We start from the raw sequence: 16666 nt of genomic DNA, 5'->3' as shown, positions 1-16666 counted from the left end.
TGTTCAATGAATGTTTACAGAACGGTTACAATTTAGTGACCCTTCATGAATAATGTTTAGACTATGCCAGTAGTGTCAGTTTTTTGTTCATACACTAAACTGTACAGGCTTAGCCACTTGCCTCCTCGTGAACATGGGTCAAAATAGGATGTGTAATCAGGTTCCTTGATGCAGTAGGAGATGTTACATCTTCCACTTCAGATCCAGACTCGGCAGATGCATCACTCACTTTTCTCTGCTTCAGCAGAATAATGGAGTAAGTACTGACTGATGATTGAGAATGATGCATCTCGAAACTTCTACTCTCAAGAATTCATAGACTTACAGTTGAGTGATCTGGCCTAGCATAACGTATTATTTTTCCATCAATGCTGGATATGGTCACAATTTGTCTGTCGTAGTTTGCCTCGTCATTGAGGACTCTGTGGACAAATTGAAGATGCATCAAGTTAGCAACAGAAGACATTGAAGTATCCCCTTTTCTTCTTTGATATTTATTCTTGTTTTCTTTTTCATAATACTTGGTGGCTGGGGTAAAGTGACAGTATATTTTTTTACCTTTATTATGTTGGGATCCTTCCAAGGACCTTTGTCAGATCTTTGGCAACCTTCAATACAATTGCATTTGCCACCAAGAAATTCTGGCAGTTCACTGCATGCATTCGTTAAGCAGAAATTAGAATGGAAGTAATAAACAACATAAATGTACGGCACACAAACAAAATACTAACCACTCGTCAATTATTTCGAGCAACTTATGTTGCTACTTATTCCCAAGAACCTTCAAAGGAAACACTGAATATTATCAGTATATCAAATTACACAAGATGCAATCAAATCAGTGCTTAACAAAGCATTACATACATGGATCTTGGAAGCAGTTTTTGGACCGAGGAATGATTTTATTGTGCTCCATAACATCTTGAAGCCTTGGCCAGCATTAATTATATACATCCGGCACAGTGTCTGTAATAGCATCCAAAATGCATTAGGGGTAGTAAAGTTGGGCCAAGATAATCATAGTGCCAAGAAGGAAGTATATTTCATCTTTTGAATTTTAGTCAAATTATTAATAAAAAAATTCTTTGAGTATTTTTCAAAATGCTGGAACAAAAATTGTCACCCAGGACTCTTCTTAGCATCACTAACCTCTGGGTAATTATAACTGTTAAAGGGCAGCTTTTGGGTTAACAGCGCCACTACCACAATCAAACGGTGTGGCCCGAGAAAGTGTCATCATTTCCGATGCAGTGTACTGCTGTGCTCTGAGAGGATGGCTCCCTTTGTCCAGTGTATTGGCCGTTGTCATCATGGCAAATTTTATTGCTGAGGGGCTCCACTTTGGGTTCTTCTGCTTTATTAGTGCTGCAATGCCAGCGATATGCGGTGTGGCCATGCTAGTTCCAGAAACCATTGCAAATCCTTCACCTGAGAAATATTACCACAACAATGTTGAGTTGGTTCGAGCACAGAAAAATATCATCACCAATCACTAATCCAGAAGATATGCACAAGGGCAGCAAGAGCGCAGTAGTAAAATACTGATGGTAATCATGGGTGCTTGCTTGAGGGGAAGAGGTCTACAGACAACGCACGCTTACCAGCATAGTTTGATTCATCCGTTCCATTAGGCGCCCATGCAGCCCATATGAGATTGCCAGGAGCAAGTATGTCTGGTTTAAGTTTAAGGACATCAACATCTTGAAAGCTAAAATCTTTAACATCGGGTCATCGAGAAGAGAACATCGCAACCTGGGGGGCAGAATTGTATAGCGTTGATGCCAAACCATCTGCAATACCTGTTGTTGCTTTGAAGGTTGTAGCCCTTCCAGTCCAATCTATTATGGTGGAAGAATTGTAGTAGTCTATAAGATCCCGCAGAACCAAAGTTAATGTCATCTCAATAAAACAGCAGCAAAGCCTTTTCGTCCCAAGTAAGTTAGGGTAGGCTATAGACCCAACAGGAGCCACCAACAAAGAAGATATGAAAGGTACTAAGAAGTATTAGTAATAGTAACAATAATATGAAAAGGAAATTGATAGATTGCTTCATGGTTTCAGCACGAGGACTGCGTCTAATTACAAGAGAAATTTTCATACAAGGACCAAACATGCATAGGTACTTCACCTTTCTGCCCAGTCATCCTATAGTAGCAGTAGCAGCAACCATATAGAATTCATGCCACTATCTTGCACCTCTTTGCACATTGTTTTTTGAAGCCCAATTCATGCTATTTCAATAACTAAATTGCATATTTATTGATCTATTCATGAATATACGGTCTCATTTTTCCATATGTCTATGTATGATGTTGTCTACAAGTGGCAACCATATGCAAATATGAAATAAGGCTCTGCAATACCTCCGTTTTGCTGACATCTGTGATGAGAATTCCAGGGATGCTCACTGGTACAGGGTCAAATTTTGTTCCTGGGTAAATATTCTCCACAGCAACAACAAAGCCAACTGCTCTAAGATTCCTGGCCGTCTGAGATACTTTCTTTATTGAAGCTGTCCCAGAAATGTAATTGAACGAATAGCCACACAAAAGAATTCTCCCCTGAACTTTCCTCTTATTCAATAGTTCAATGGCCTTCTCCAGTGAACGAATAGCCACACAAAAGCACAACGCGAGGCCGCCGAACGGGAGTCGGTGGATCCGGCCCTGAACGTTCGCCTGCTCGATGGCATTCTCCAGTTCGTGCAGGGACACCTGGTACCTGACGAAGCCCATGAACCAGAACTCGAAGCCTGCACGTACTTCTGCTCCGGCCGGTCCTTGTTCCCACCCGGCGTGGCCGTCTTCACCCTGCCCAGCGGGATGGAGACCTTGTACGGCACCCGCACCACCGTGCCACGCTTGGGGGAGGTCAGCGCCAGCGAGCGGTCCACGGCGACGACGAAAGCGCGAGGGGGAGCTGAATGGAGATTCACGGCGGATGACGGGATCTAGGAGGAGGGCGTTGATGGCGGCGGATGACGGGATTTGGGAGTGGCCTCCTGCACCAGCCTGTCCTTGGCGAGAGATCCGGTGGAGGCGGGGGCTACGGCAGGTGCGTGTCCTGCATGGAGGACAGGATACCGACAGCCACAAAAGGGTCCCCTCCGACCTCGCAATAGGCGGAGTCGATCTGGTCGAAGGTGGCGCTGGCGAATGCGTCGAGCAGCCAGGCGAGCGATGATGGCGGACCCTAAGCATGAAGAGCGGATGGCGGGCGAGCGCTGAGAGCGGGATCTGCGCGGGCGAGCGCTGATGGTGGTGGAGGGTATTCTCTTGCTCGGCGGAGGGAGCGCTGCTGGCTTGGGGATTGCATCGCGGGGTGGGTGTAGGGGCGACATTCGCGGGGACGGGCGCGGGCATGCCGCGGGGGGAGGCGGAGCCACGAAAGTGGTCTACACTATGCTCTTAATAGTTGTAGAGATGGCTATCTTTGCTCTATTTGTCAGCGTTTCGAGACCGGGGGGTCCCTGGGCCGACGAGTGAATGTCGCCGCGTGCCCCAGCCCAGATGGGTCGAGCGCGAGGGCGAGCGCGAAGGGGGGAAGAGCGAGGCGGCCGGAGACCGGCGTGAGAGAGGTGGGAATCCCGCGGCCTTCGTGTTCGTCCCGCGCCCAGGTCGGGTGCGCTTGCAGTAGGGGGTTACAAGCGTCCACGCGGGAGAGGGAGCGAGCGGCCCCAAGCGAGCGCCTGTTCTCGTCCTCGTCCCCGCGCGGCCAACCTTCTCTAAGAGGGCCCTGGTCCTCCCTTTTATAGGCGTAAGGAGAGGATCCAGGTGTACAATGGGGGGTGTAGCAGAGTGCTACGTGTCTAGCGGGGGAGAGCTAGCGCCCTAAGTACATGCCGTCGTGGCAGCCGGAGAGATTTTGGCACCCAGCTGGTGTGATGTCGTGGCCGTCGGAGGAGCGATGGAGCCTAGAGGAGGGACAGCTGTCGGAGCGGTTGGGTCCTTGCTGACGTCTTCTTGCTTCCGTAAGGGGGCTGAGAGCCGCCGTCGTCACAGAGCATGTGGGGCGCCATCATTGCCTATCTGGCGGAGCTAGCCAGATGGGACGCCGGTCTGGTTCCCTGTGGCCCGAGTCAGCTCGGGGTAGGGTGATGATGGCGCCTCCTGTTGACGTGGCTGGCCTGCGCCCTAGGTTGGGCGATTGTAGCATCCCAAAAATCCTAATCTAGGTTTGAAACCCTAATCCACCTTTTTCCCGCCCTTCACCCTCTAATTCTAAGTTCTTCACTAAGTTTTTCTTTCATCATATGCATACATTTTGTTTGATCACAAGCACCTCACTTAGATTCTATTTTCTAAACACTTAGAGTATCCACAAAATATCTTTTTTTCAAAAAGAAAAAGGGGCAAAATGGGAAATAGAAATTAGAAAGTAAAAAGAAAAAGGGGAAAAGCTCTCTCCCCCCCTGCTGGACCGAATTCCGGCCCAAGCCCGCGACCCCCCCTTCCCACGCGGCCGCGCTCCCCGCTTTCGGCCCAACTGCGGCCTGCCTCCGCGCGCGCGCACCAGCCCGCTCCTCGCCCTCGCTCTCGCTGACAAGGCGTCCCCACCCGTCAGCCGCTCTCTCTCTCGCGCACTCGCCCCCTCTGACCAAGCGACCCCACAGGTCAGCTGCTTCGTCGTCCGTCCGCCGTCCCCTCGTCGAAGTCACCTCCGGCCGTTGCCTCCGTCCTCCCCTCTGCCATCCTGCCGCACAGGGAAGTTTGGCACCGCTCCGTCCTCCTCCCCTTGACCAGCGTCCTCGCCGGTACCACCTCGCCGTGGCGTCCCCTCGGCAGCGCTGTGCGCCATTTATGGCGGCACTGGGAAGCTCGCCGGAGTCAGGGAGCTCCACCGCCCCCCCTTCCCCCGCGCGCCTATAAAAAGCTTGCCCCGAGCCCCTCCTTCCTCGCACCAGCCCCGACCATCCCTCTCCTCCTCTCCCCTGAGCACAATTCGCGAAGCGCCGACGTAGTTCTCCCCTCCGGTGAGTTCCTTCCTCCTCCTCCCTCTCCTTCTCCGTTGGTCTGACAAGAAATTAAGTGGGGCAAGCAGCTCCCTCACGTAACCATGAGCCCGAAGCACCACCTTCCGACCCCCGTCCCCCACCCAGAGCCCACCGGCGGCGATCCCCGCCGCGGAACTCCGCCCCCTCCCCGTAGGCAGCCCCCTCTCAACCCTCTCCGGCCAAATTGAGCCTACCGTTAGAATCGCCGGCACCTCCCCGTGCTAAGGCATCTGCTCACTGTCCAAAAACCGGGCCACCGGCGGCGAACCGCCGCCGAGCCCACCGGCGGCCGGGTCCTCCCCGCGGACGGCCGGTTCATCCCCCCCCCGTCAACCTGACGCCGTTCTCTTTCCCCCTCCCGTTCCCTCTGGCACGTGGGGCCCACGGCGACGCCGTCACCTTCACGCGCCCGCGCCGTCCCTTGCCCTGGGCCGCAACTGGGCCGGCGCATTCGCGCCCACGCGCGCTCGCGCCCGGCTGGGCCAGAATCCTTCCCCCCGGCCCACCAGAGCTGAAACCCTTTTTCTTTTTCCTTTTTAGCATTTTCCCTCCTTTAATTAGTCCCCTCAATATTTTATGCACCAAAAATTATCAAAAGTAATTTCTAAGGCCACATACAATAATGATGTTAGAAAATGACACACTATAATTTGTAAATCCCTGTTGATGTATTGTTTTATTGCCTGTTTTCCTAGAAGAAGCGGGGACCGTTGATCCGGAACCCGTAGCCCCGGAAGAGGGACCAGAGCCCGAACTTCCGGAAGTAGGTCTTCTGTGCCAGGAAAGCTTCGACGAAGGCAAGTCCATCCTTCCCTTGATGCATAAATTACCTATTCTCTCTACCACTGCCTAGGCCGGGAACTATGGGGGAATATTGCATTGTGAGTAAGAGATGGCCCGCATTAACATATTATTTCCGATTACGAAATGTGGATCTGGAAGTAGGGCAAAGTGTTTCTTCAAATAAAACCTCTTTCTGGAAAGTTATGCGATGAAGGGTACTCACCCTCATCACCTTGAGAGTGGGGTGATCAGGGACTCCCTGGTTTAGGGGAGGGCCTAAGGTGTTGGCTCAGCTGGTTTAGGCGTGAGCAGAAGGATCGTCCCCTCATATAAGGACCGGCTTGTCATTTTTCACTACCTGTACTCCTTTATCGTACAACCACTCGAGACTGTGTGGGCAGTCACTCGATCCGAACTCGTACGGTCCAACCCCAGGGTTAAGAAGGCTGGGGAGCACTGGGAGGATAAGGAGGGGGAAAGTTTTGTCCGGTTTGGGCATGGTGGTGGCCTGACTCCTTCCGGATAACCGTTAAGGTTAGGACGTACGAGTAAGGAAAGAGATCCGGCATTCGGGTCTCGCGACGGTGAGATCGCAGAAACCGGGCTAGTGGGTAAAGTGTACCCCTCTGCGCAGAGTTGAAACCTATTCGAATAGTCTGTGTCCACTGGTATGGATGAGTCCGGTGTGGTATGACAATTAGAACTTTCTCTATGAATTTCAAGAAAAGGGGGAATGTGCGAGTGAATAAGTGTTAAGAAAGAACTAAGGCCACGGGAGCGGGAAGCTCAGTGGTGGTTGAGTTTTGGTTACTTTTAAAGACAATGGGTTAAACCTTCAAGCAACTTCCTTTCTCTAAGAAAATGATGAGTGACATCAACTCCACCAAATTGAGCATGTACATCATAGGTCTCTTTCTCTCTACGGGAGCGGGGTGGGCTTGCGGAATACCTAGTGTATTCACCCAGATTTATTTATGTTTTTCAGCAGCCGAGGACTTCTTTTCTGCTATGCTTGATTAAGAGGGCTGTGTCTGCACCCAGTTCTGCCTGTGGCTTGGGCTAGTATATTTTTCCTACTGCGCTTCTCTATTTGGCTCTCTCTCGAGCTTGTACCCCGGTATTGTAATAAATTTACCTTAACTCTGTACTATTTGAAGTAATGAATGTGTTTACTAGCCTCCTGGGACTAGTAATTGTTTCACATTTGAGTCCCAAAGGATCGGGACGCTTCAGGTGGTATCAGAACCCATAGGACTGGCCGTAGGTCGCAGCCCTGACCCTGAAACTTACCCTAAAAAGAAAATACCTCTTACCTCAAGAAAAGTTTTCTCTTCCCTTCCCCGATTTTAACAAAACCCTTCTTTTCCTATTCCAGATGGAAGCCTCTCTGGCCATTAAGTCATCCTACTGCTCGGAAGTGGAAGGGTTCCCACGCCTCTTGCGAAGCTGTGCGCTCCGCATGGGAATCCGTAAGAAGCCGGAATACGTCTGGACGGAGCATATCGAGGGCGGAATGATGAGATGCTCTATGGCAGTCTACCTGGGGGAAAGCCAAAGCTATCCAAACCAACGTTCCTTCCAAGTCACTTTCACCGGAGTTCATTACCTAGATGCTTGCCAAAATGTCGCCCGAAAAGCCCTCCGACAACTGTGTCAGAACTACAACAACGTAATCATTGAAACCCCCCTTCGCTACTTTCCACCCAGCAACAAGAATACCCCCACCTGGAGGAAAAGACTTCAGGCCCTATCAGGAGGAGATCCTATTGAGAATGATCCCACCATTGTCTACATGGCTGGATACCTTCATACCCTTGATAACCAATATGATGACCTCGCCCTCCATTGCACCTCCCTAACCTCCCGGGTGGAAAGCCTGGAGCAGAAAGTCAGGGAACTTTCAGAAGAAAAAGCGTCCCTTCAAGAGAGCCTCTCGATAGCTGAAGGCGAAGAGGCCAATACCCGTGAAGCTTACCGCACCCTCAAATTGGACTACGACAAGAAACTGAAGAAGCTCGCCCCCGCAAGAAAAATCCACAAGAAGACCAAAAGCCAAGGATGTCAGACTGAGCAGCAGGAAGAGAACCCTCCTAGGAACCAGTCCGACACCGAGGACATGTCCCTGGCCAGCCTTGATGACCTTCTCTTGGAATTTGGGGACACTTTAGAGAAAGAGTTCGGGGGTACCCTAGGTAGCACTCGTGTGTGATGAGCTTGTGGTAGCAGTATGCTATGTAATGTAATGGCTTGATGTAATGAATAAAATAACTAGTTAAAAAAAATGGCATGTGCATAATAGTGACTCTCTTCCCATGGCAGATGGCTTCGGATAGAACCACGCCTACCGCCTCCGGGATTGGGGCAAGACTTCCCCTAGGAGCTGAAGGAGAGGCTGGCGGAGAAGGGGGTGAGACCCACCTCCCCGCACCTCCAGAACTACCACTAGACCTAGCCCAAGTTCTGGCCAATCAAACCCGACTCATTGAAGTCCTCACTCGAAGTCTGGAAAACCAGCGCTCAGGCGGTGGAAGGCCCCAGGACAGGATGGGAGAATTTCTGAGACTCAAGCCTCCCACGTTCGCGGGGTCCAGCAATCCCCTCGATGCAGATGACTGGCTTCGCACGATCAAGAGGAAGTTGGAAGCCATCGCATGTCCTGAGAATCAGCGCGTTCAGCTGGCAGCCCATCAGCTTTCAGGAATGGCTTTAGCATGGTGGGACACTTTCAGTGAAGCCGTCAGAGATGCTACATGGGCAGAATTTGAAGCAGCCTTCCGTGAGCACCACGTACCCCAGGGGATAGTTCAACTCAAGGAGGATGAGTTCCGGGAGCTAACCCAAGGCGGGAGAACAGTCAGTGAATATGTGCACAAGTTCACAGAGCTGGCCCGCTACGCGCCTAAAGATGTCAGCACCGAGTCTAGAAAGATGGCCCGTTTCCTGAGAGGATTAAGACCCGAACTTAAGACCATCCTCGCCAGCCAGGACTTCCACAGCTTCTCTCACCTTTCCAACAAAGCTATTCAAGTGGAAAGAGCAAAAGAGGAAGAAAAAGGGCACATCAAGAGAAAATTCCAGGTCCTCCGAGCGCAACAGCAAGAACGTCACCAGAGAGCTCGACCCTTTGGGCTTCCACCCAGGGGTCCAAGCTTCAATAAACAATCTGGACCCTCTCCATCACGCTACAGTCAACAGAGTCAGAGCTCCCATCAGGCACCCTCTGTGGCAAGCAACCAGCCGCCAGCAAACGCCTGTTGGCACTGCGGGGACCCCAGTCATTTCAAAAACAACTGCCCCCAGTTGAAGGCACCAGGACCAACCTACTCCAACTCGGTGAATGGCCCCAAGATTCCATCAGCACCAACCTCCAAGGCGCTCCCTTCCAACAGCCAGCAGAGCAGGACTCAGTACCAGGGCAGGGCCCGGGTCAACCACGTCGACGCGCAGGAAGCCCAGCAAGCCCCGGGAGTAGTGCTCGGTGAGTTCCTCGTTGAATTTACCCCCGCTTCTGTGCTTTTTGATTCAGGAGCATCCCATTCATTTATAGCCGCTAAGTTTGTGGAGAAGCATGGCATACCCTCTACACCTCTAGCTATCCCTTTGGTCACCCGAACCCCGGGGTCAGACCTCCTGTGCAAACTCAGGTGTTCCCAAGTCAGAATTCTTTTGAGTGGGGTAGTGTTCCTGGCAGACTTAACCATCTTGCCATCCCGAGGAATTGACGTAATCCTAGGAATGGATTGGCTAGCTAAGCACAAGGGTGTTATCAGCTGCGCAAGCAAGACTGTTCTTCTCATAGATCACCAAGGAAAGGCAGTTACCTGTCAAGCCCAACCGCCCGCAAATGATCCAATGATATTTAATCTGGCAGTAGAAAGCATGTCTGTAATCAAGGAGTTTGAAGATGTATTTCCAGAAGAGTTGCCCGGGATGCCACCAGAAAGAGGAGTAGAGTTCTATATAGATCTCATTCCCGGCACTGCACCCATTGCAAAGAGACCATACCGCATGGCCCCCACTGAGTTGGCAGAATTGAAACTTCAGATTTCGGAACTACAACAAAAAGGGTACATCCGTCCCAGTTCGTCTCCCTGGGGAGCACCCGTTCTTTTCGTTACCAAAAAGGATGGGAGTATGAGGATGTGTATTGATTACCGATCCTTGAACGAAGTTACAATCAAGAATAAGTACCCTCTCCCTCAGATCGATGACCTCTTCGACCAACTACAAGGAGCCAAATACTTCTCCAAGATAGACCTCAGGTCAGGGTATCACCAACTGAGAATCAAAGAGGCAGACATTCAGAAAACTGCATTCGTCACCAGATATGGGCAATATGAGTTCACAGTGATGCCATTTGGACTAACCAACGCACCCGCCTTTTTCATGAACCTCATGAATAAGGTATTTATGGAAGAATTGGATAAGTTTGTCATGGTCTTCATCGACGACATCCTTATTTATTCAAAGAATCGCAAGGACCATGAGCATCACCTTCGAATCGTCCTCGGAAGACTCAGAGCGCATCAACTTTATGCGAAGCTCAGCAAGTGTGAGTTCTGGTTGGAGAAGATAGCTTTCCTAGGGCATATCTTGACTGCAGAAGGGATAGAAGTGGACCCATCCAAGGTAGAAGCTGTTTCAAATTGGAAGCAACCATCCAATGTCAGTGAAGTACGAAGCTTTCTGGGAATGGTAGGGTATTACCGCCGTTTTATCAAGGGATTCTCCAGCATAGCAAAGCCCTTGACCGAACTTCTAAAAAAGGACAATAAGTTTGTGTGGACTCCCAAGCATGAAGAAAGTTTTCAAATCATCAAAGAGAAACTTACAACTGCACCAGTCCTGACTCTGCCAGACATACACCAAGATTTTGTCATCTTCTGTGATGCTTCCAAGCAAGGCTTGGGGTGCGTCTTAATGCAAAATGAGAAAGTCATTGCTTATGCATCTCGCTTACTCAAGCCGCACGAACAGAACTATCCTACCCACGATCTGGAATTGGCAGCCATAGTGCACGCCCTAAAAATTTGGAGGCATTATCTGATTGGGAACAAATGCCACATCTTCACTGATCACAAGAGTCTGAAGTACATCTTCACGCAACCGGACCTCAACCTCCGTCAAAGAAGGTGGCTCGAATTGATCAAAGATTATGACCTCGAAATCCACTACCACCCCGGAAAGGCCAACGTAGTAGCAGACGCCCTCAGCCGAAAACCTTTCGGGGTTAAAGGAACAAACTTTCTGGAAGATTGGAAGAAAGAATCAGCTCAGCTAAACGCATGTCTGGGAGACAACGGTGGCCTGGAAGTCAAGCCAAATCTAGAAGATCTCATATGCAAGGCTCAACGCCTGGACGCAGAAACAACCAAGCTTATGGAAAGGGCACGAAAGGAGCAACTTCCGGACCTCAGGACAGATAATCAAGGAGCCCTCTGGTTCAAGGATCGCCTGTGCGTGCCAGTGGGAGAAATACGAGAAACCCTGCTCGACGAAGCCCACAACTCAGCTTACTCTATCCACCCAGGGACCACCAAGATGTACTTAGACCTTAAGACCAGATATTGGTGGAAAGGGATGAAAAGGGAAATAGCACAGTATGTGGCCCGATGTGACACCTGCCAGCGAACAAAGGCCGAACATCAGAAGCCTGCAGGCCTACTTCAACCCCTCCCAATACCCGAATGGAAGTGGGAAGAAATAGGCATGAATTTCGTAACCGGACTACCCAGATCACAAAGAGGAAACGATTCCATATGGGTAATCATCGATCGTCTCACCAAGGTGGCCCATTTCATTCCAGTAAAGACCACTTTTGGAGGAGCAGCCCTTGCCCGATTATACCTTAAAGAGATAGTCAGGCTACATGGCATTCCACGGAAGATAGTATCAGATCGAGGAACACAGTTCACTTCAAAATTTTGGAAGGGCCTTCAGCAAGCAATGGGCACCAAGCTAGATTTCAGCACTGCTTATCACCCCCAGTCAGATGGTCAAACAGAAAGAGTCAACAAAGTCCTCGAAGATTTACTCAGGGCCTGCGTGTTAGCCTTCGACAGAGATTGGGAGTCTAGTTTACCGTACGCCGAATTCTCATACAACAACAGCCATCAAGCCAGCATCAAAATGTCACCATTCGAAGCACTGTATGGAAGAAAATGCCAGACTCCCCTAATGTGGTCCAATGTAGGGGAGAGGACACTAGAAGGACCCGACTTTGTTAAAGAAGCCGAAGAAAAAGTTGCTTTGATCCGCAGAAGGTTACTTGAAGCTCAGAGTCGACAGAAGAGTTACGCAGACAATAGGCGAAGGGAACTCAGATTTGAGGAAGGAGATTTTGTTTATCTCAAGGTTTCCCCAATGCGTGGTGTCAAGAGGTTTCAGATGAAAGGAAAGCTAGCACCCCGTTTCGTCGGTCCTTACCCTATCATTTCCCGAATAGGACCCGTGGCATACCGTCTTGAGCTACCAGAATCCATGTCAGATATTCACAATGTGTTCCATGTGTCCCAACTCCGCAAATGCCTAAAAGTACCAGAAACCCGTATCGAGGCAGAAGCAATTCAGATTCAAAAAGATCTCCAGTACCGGGAAAAGCCAGTGAAGATTCTGGACTCAGCAGTCAGAAGGACCCGCAATTCAGAAGTGAAGCTCTGTAAGGTTCAGTGGAGCAGAGATGGAGAAGAAGAAGCCACCTGGGAAAGTGAGGACTCTCTGAGGAGGGAATACCCTTACCTTTTATCGAGCCCCGTCTGAATCTCGAGGGCGAGATTCCTTTAAGTGGGGTAGGTTTGTAGCATCCCAAAAATCCTAATCTAGGTTTGAAACCCTAATCCACCTTTTTCCCGCCCTTCACCCTCTAATTCTAAGTTCTTCACTAAGTTTTTCTTTCATCATATGCATACATTTTGTTTGATCACAAACACCTCACTTAGATTCTATTTTCTAAACACTTAGAGTATCCACAAAATATCTTTTTTTTCAAAAAGAAAAAGGGGCAAAATGGGAAATAGAAATTAGAAAGTAAAAAGAAAAAGGGGAAAAGCTCTCTCCCCCCCTGCTGGACCGAATTCCGGCCCAAGCCCGCGACCCCCCTTCCCACGCGGCCGCGCTCCCCGCTTTCGGCCCAACTGCGGCCTGCCTCCGCGCGCGCGCGCCAGCCCGCTCCTCGCCCTCGCTCTCGCTGACAAGGCGTCCCCACCCGTCAGCCGCTCTCTCTCTCGCGCACTCGCCCCCTCTGACCAAGCGACCCCACAGGTCAGCTGCTTCGTCGTCCGTCCGCCGTCCCCTCGCCGAAGTCACCTCCGGCCGTCGCCTCCGTCCTCCCCTCTGCCATCCTGCCGCACAGGGAAGTTTGGCACCGCTCCGTCCTCCTCCCCTTGACCAGCGTCCTCGCCGGTACCACCTCGCCGTGGCGTCCCCTCGGCAGCGCTGTGCGCCATTTATGGCGGCACTGGGAAGCTCGCCGGAGTCAGGGAGCTCCACCGCCCCCTTCCCCCGCGCGCCTATAAAAAGCTTGCCCCGAGCCCCTCCTTCCTCGCACCAGCCCCGGCCATCCCTCTCCTCCTCTCCCCTGAGCACAATTCGCGAAGCGCCGACGTCGTTCTCCCCTCCGGTGAGTTCCTTCCTCCTCCTCCCTCTCCTTCTCCGTTGGTCCGACAAGAAATTAAGTGGGGCAAGCAGCTCCCTCACGTAACCACGAGCCCGAAGCACCACCTTCCGACCCCCGTCCCCCACCCAGAGCCCACCGGCGGCGATCCCCGCCGCGGAACTCCGCCCCCTCCCCGTAGGCAGCCCCCTCTCAACCCTCTCCGGCCAAATTGAGCCTACCGTTAGAATCACCAGCACCTCCCCGTGCTAAGGCATCTGCTCACTGTCCAAAAACCAGGCCACCGGCGGCGAACCGCCGCCGAGCCCACCGACGGTCGGGTCCTCCCCGCGGACGGCCGGTTCATCCCCCCCCCGTCAATCTGACGCCGTTCTCTTTCCCCCTCCCGTTCCCTCTGGCACGTGGGGCCCACGGCGACGCCGTCACCTTCACGCGCCCGCGCCGTCCCTTGCCCTGGGCCACAACTGGGCCGGCGCATTCGCGCCCACGCGCGCTCGCGCCCGTCTGGGCCAGAATCCTTCCCCCCCGGCCCACCAGAGCTGAAACCCTTTTTCTTTTTCCTTTTTAGCATTTTCCCTCCTTTAATTAGTCCCCTCAATATTTTATGCACCAAAAATTATCAAAAGTAATTTCTAAGGCCACATACAATAATGATGTTAGAAAATGACACACTATAATTTGTAAATCCCTGTTGATGTATTGTTTTATTGCCTGTTTTCCTAGAAGAAGCGGGGACCGTTGATCCGGAACCCGTAGCCCCGGAAGAGGGACCAGAGCCCGAACTTCCGGAAGTAGGTCTTCTGTGCCAGGAAAGCTTCGACGAAGGCAAGTCCATCCTTCCCTTGATGCATAAATTACCTATTCTCTCTACCACTGCCTAGGCCGGGAACTATGGGGGAATATTGCATTGTGAGTAAGAGATGGCCCACATTAACATATTATTTCCGATTACGAAATGTGGATCTGGAAGTAGGGCAAAGTGTTTCTTCAAATAAAACCTCTTTCTGGAAAGTTATGCGATGAAGGGTACTCACCCTCATCACCTTGAGAGTGGGGTGATCAGGGACTCCCTGGTTTAGGGGAGGGCCTAAGGTGTTGGCTCAGCTGGTTTAGGCGTGAGCAGAAGGATCGTCCCCTCATATAAGGACCGGCTTGTCATTTTTCACTACCTGTACTCCTTTATCGTACAACCACTCGAGACTGTGTGGGCAGTCACTCGATCCGAACTCGTACGGTCCAACCCCAGGGTTAAGAAGGCTGGGGAGCACCGGGAGGATAAGGAGGGGGAAAGTTTTGTCCGGTTTGGGCATGGTGGTGGCCTGACTCCTTCCGGATAACCGTTAAGGTTAGGACGTACGGGTAAGGAAAGAGATCCGGCATTCGGGTCTCGCGACGGTGAGATCGCAGAAACCGGGCTAGTGGGTAAAGTGTACCCCTCTGCGTAGAGTTGAAACCTATTCGAATAGTCCGTGTCCACTGGTATGGATGAGTCCGGTGTGGTATGACAATTAGAACTTTCTCTATGAATTTCAAGAAAAGGGGGAATGTGCGAGTGAATAAGTGTTAAGAAAGAACTAAGGCCACGGGAGCGGGAAGCTCAGTGGTGGTTGAGTTTTGGTTACTTTTAAAGACAATGGGTTAAACCTTCAAGCAACTTCCTTTCTCTAAGAAAATGATGAGTGACATCAACTCCACCAAATTGAGCATGTACATCATAGGTCTCTTTCTCTCTACGGGAGCGGGGTGGGCTTGCGGAATACCTAGTGTATTCACCCAGATTTATTTATGTTTTTCAGCAGCCGAGGACTTCTTTTCTGCTATGCTTGATTAAGAGGGCTGTGTCTGCACCCAGTTCTGCCTGTGGCTTGGGCTAGTATATTTTTCCTACTGCGCTTCTCTATTTGGCTCTCTCTCGAGCTTGTACCCCGGTATTGTAATAAATTTACCTTAACTCTGTACTATTTGAAGTAAGGAATGTGTTTACTAGCCTCCTGGGACTAGTAATTGTTTCACATTTGAGTCCCAAAGGATCGGGACGCTTCAGCGATGCGGAGGCTCCTCCGAAGCCGAGGTCGAGTCTGTCTTCCGTGGCCGAGGCCGAGTCCGAGCCCCTGGGTCGGGTGAGGCGGAGGTCGTCGGCTGAGGCCAGGGCAGAGTTCGAGCCCTGGGGTCGGGCGGAGCGGAGTTCGCCGTCTTCCGGGACTTAGCCCGAGTCCGAGCCCTGGGTCGGGCGGAGCGGAGTTCGTCGTCTTCTGGGACTTAGCCCGAGTCCGAGCCCTGGGTCGGGCGGAGCGGAGTTCGCCGTCTTCCGGGACTTAGCCCGAGTCCGAGCCCTGGGTCGGGCGGAGCGGAGTTCGCCGTCTTCCGGGACTTAGCCCGAGTCCGAGCCCTGGGTCGGGCGGAGCGGAGTTCGCCGTCTTCCGGGACTTAGCCCGAGTCCGAGCCCTGGGTCGGGCGGAGCGGAGTTCGCCGTCTTCCGGGACTTAGCCCGAGTCCGAGCCCTGGGTCGGGCGGAGCGGAGTTCGCCGTCTTCCGGGGCTGAGCCCGAGTCCGAGCCCTAGGTCGGGCGAAGCGGAGCTTCCTATGGTGCCTCCGGCGGGGCCTGACTGCCTGTCAGCCTCACTCTGTCAAATGGCACCACAGTCGGAGTGGCGCAGGCGGCGCTGTCCTTCTGTCAGGCCGGTCAGTGGAGCGGCGAAGTGACAGCGGTCACTTCGGCTCTGCCGGGGGGCGCGCGTCAGGATAAAGGTGTCATGCCACCTTTGCATTAAATGCTCCTGCGACTTGGTCGGTCGGTGTGGCGATTTAGTCAGGGTTGCTTCTTAGCGAAGGCAGGGCCTCGGGCGAGCCGGAAATATGTTCGCCGTTGGAGGGGGGCCTTGGGCGAGACGGAAATCCTCCGGGGTCGGCCGCCCTTGTCCGAGGCTAGGCTCGGGCGAGGCGTGATCGAGTCGCTCGAATGGACCGATCCCTGACTCAGTCGCACCCATCAGGCCTTTGCAGCTTTATGCTGATGGGGGTTACCAGCTGAGAATTAGGAGTCTTGAGGGTACCCCTAATTATGGTCCCCGACAGTAGCCCCGAGCCTCGAAGGTAGGGCTGGGCAAAAAACCCGTAACCCGAAACCCGAACCCGAAATACCCGAACCCGAACCCAAAATACCCGAAACCCGAATTTTGTTCGGGAATTTCGGGTAGCAACTTGCAAAACCCGAATTTATTTCGGGTAATTCGGGTATCACAATCGGGTACCCGAAATACCCGAATTACCCAAACTTT

General features: G+C 52.0%; 1 pseudogene across 1 annotated transcript; it reads right to left on the bottom strand.

The window, feature by feature from the left end:
- Positions 1-121: 121 nt before the first annotated feature.
- On the bottom strand, positions 122-1949 carry LOC109939505 (subtilisin pseudogene; annotated as a pseudogene). The gene is made up of 7 exons (NR_163582.1): positions 1602-1949; positions 1150-1428; positions 865-966; positions 732-781; positions 559-652; positions 326-422; positions 122-235 (listed from the first exon to the last, which is right to left on the bottom strand). The product of NR_163582.1 is annotated as a subtilisin pseudogene (transcript).
- Positions 1950-16666: the final 14717 nt, after the last annotated feature.

This window comes from Zea mays, chromosome 5 (assembly GCF_902167145.1).
Source record: "Zea mays cultivar B73 chromosome 5, Zm-B73-REFERENCE-NAM-5.0, whole genome shotgun sequence".
Taxonomy (NCBI): Eukaryota; Viridiplantae; Streptophyta; class Magnoliopsida; order Poales; family Poaceae; genus Zea; species Zea mays.
This window is presented reverse-complemented; position numbering and strand designations above follow the sequence as displayed.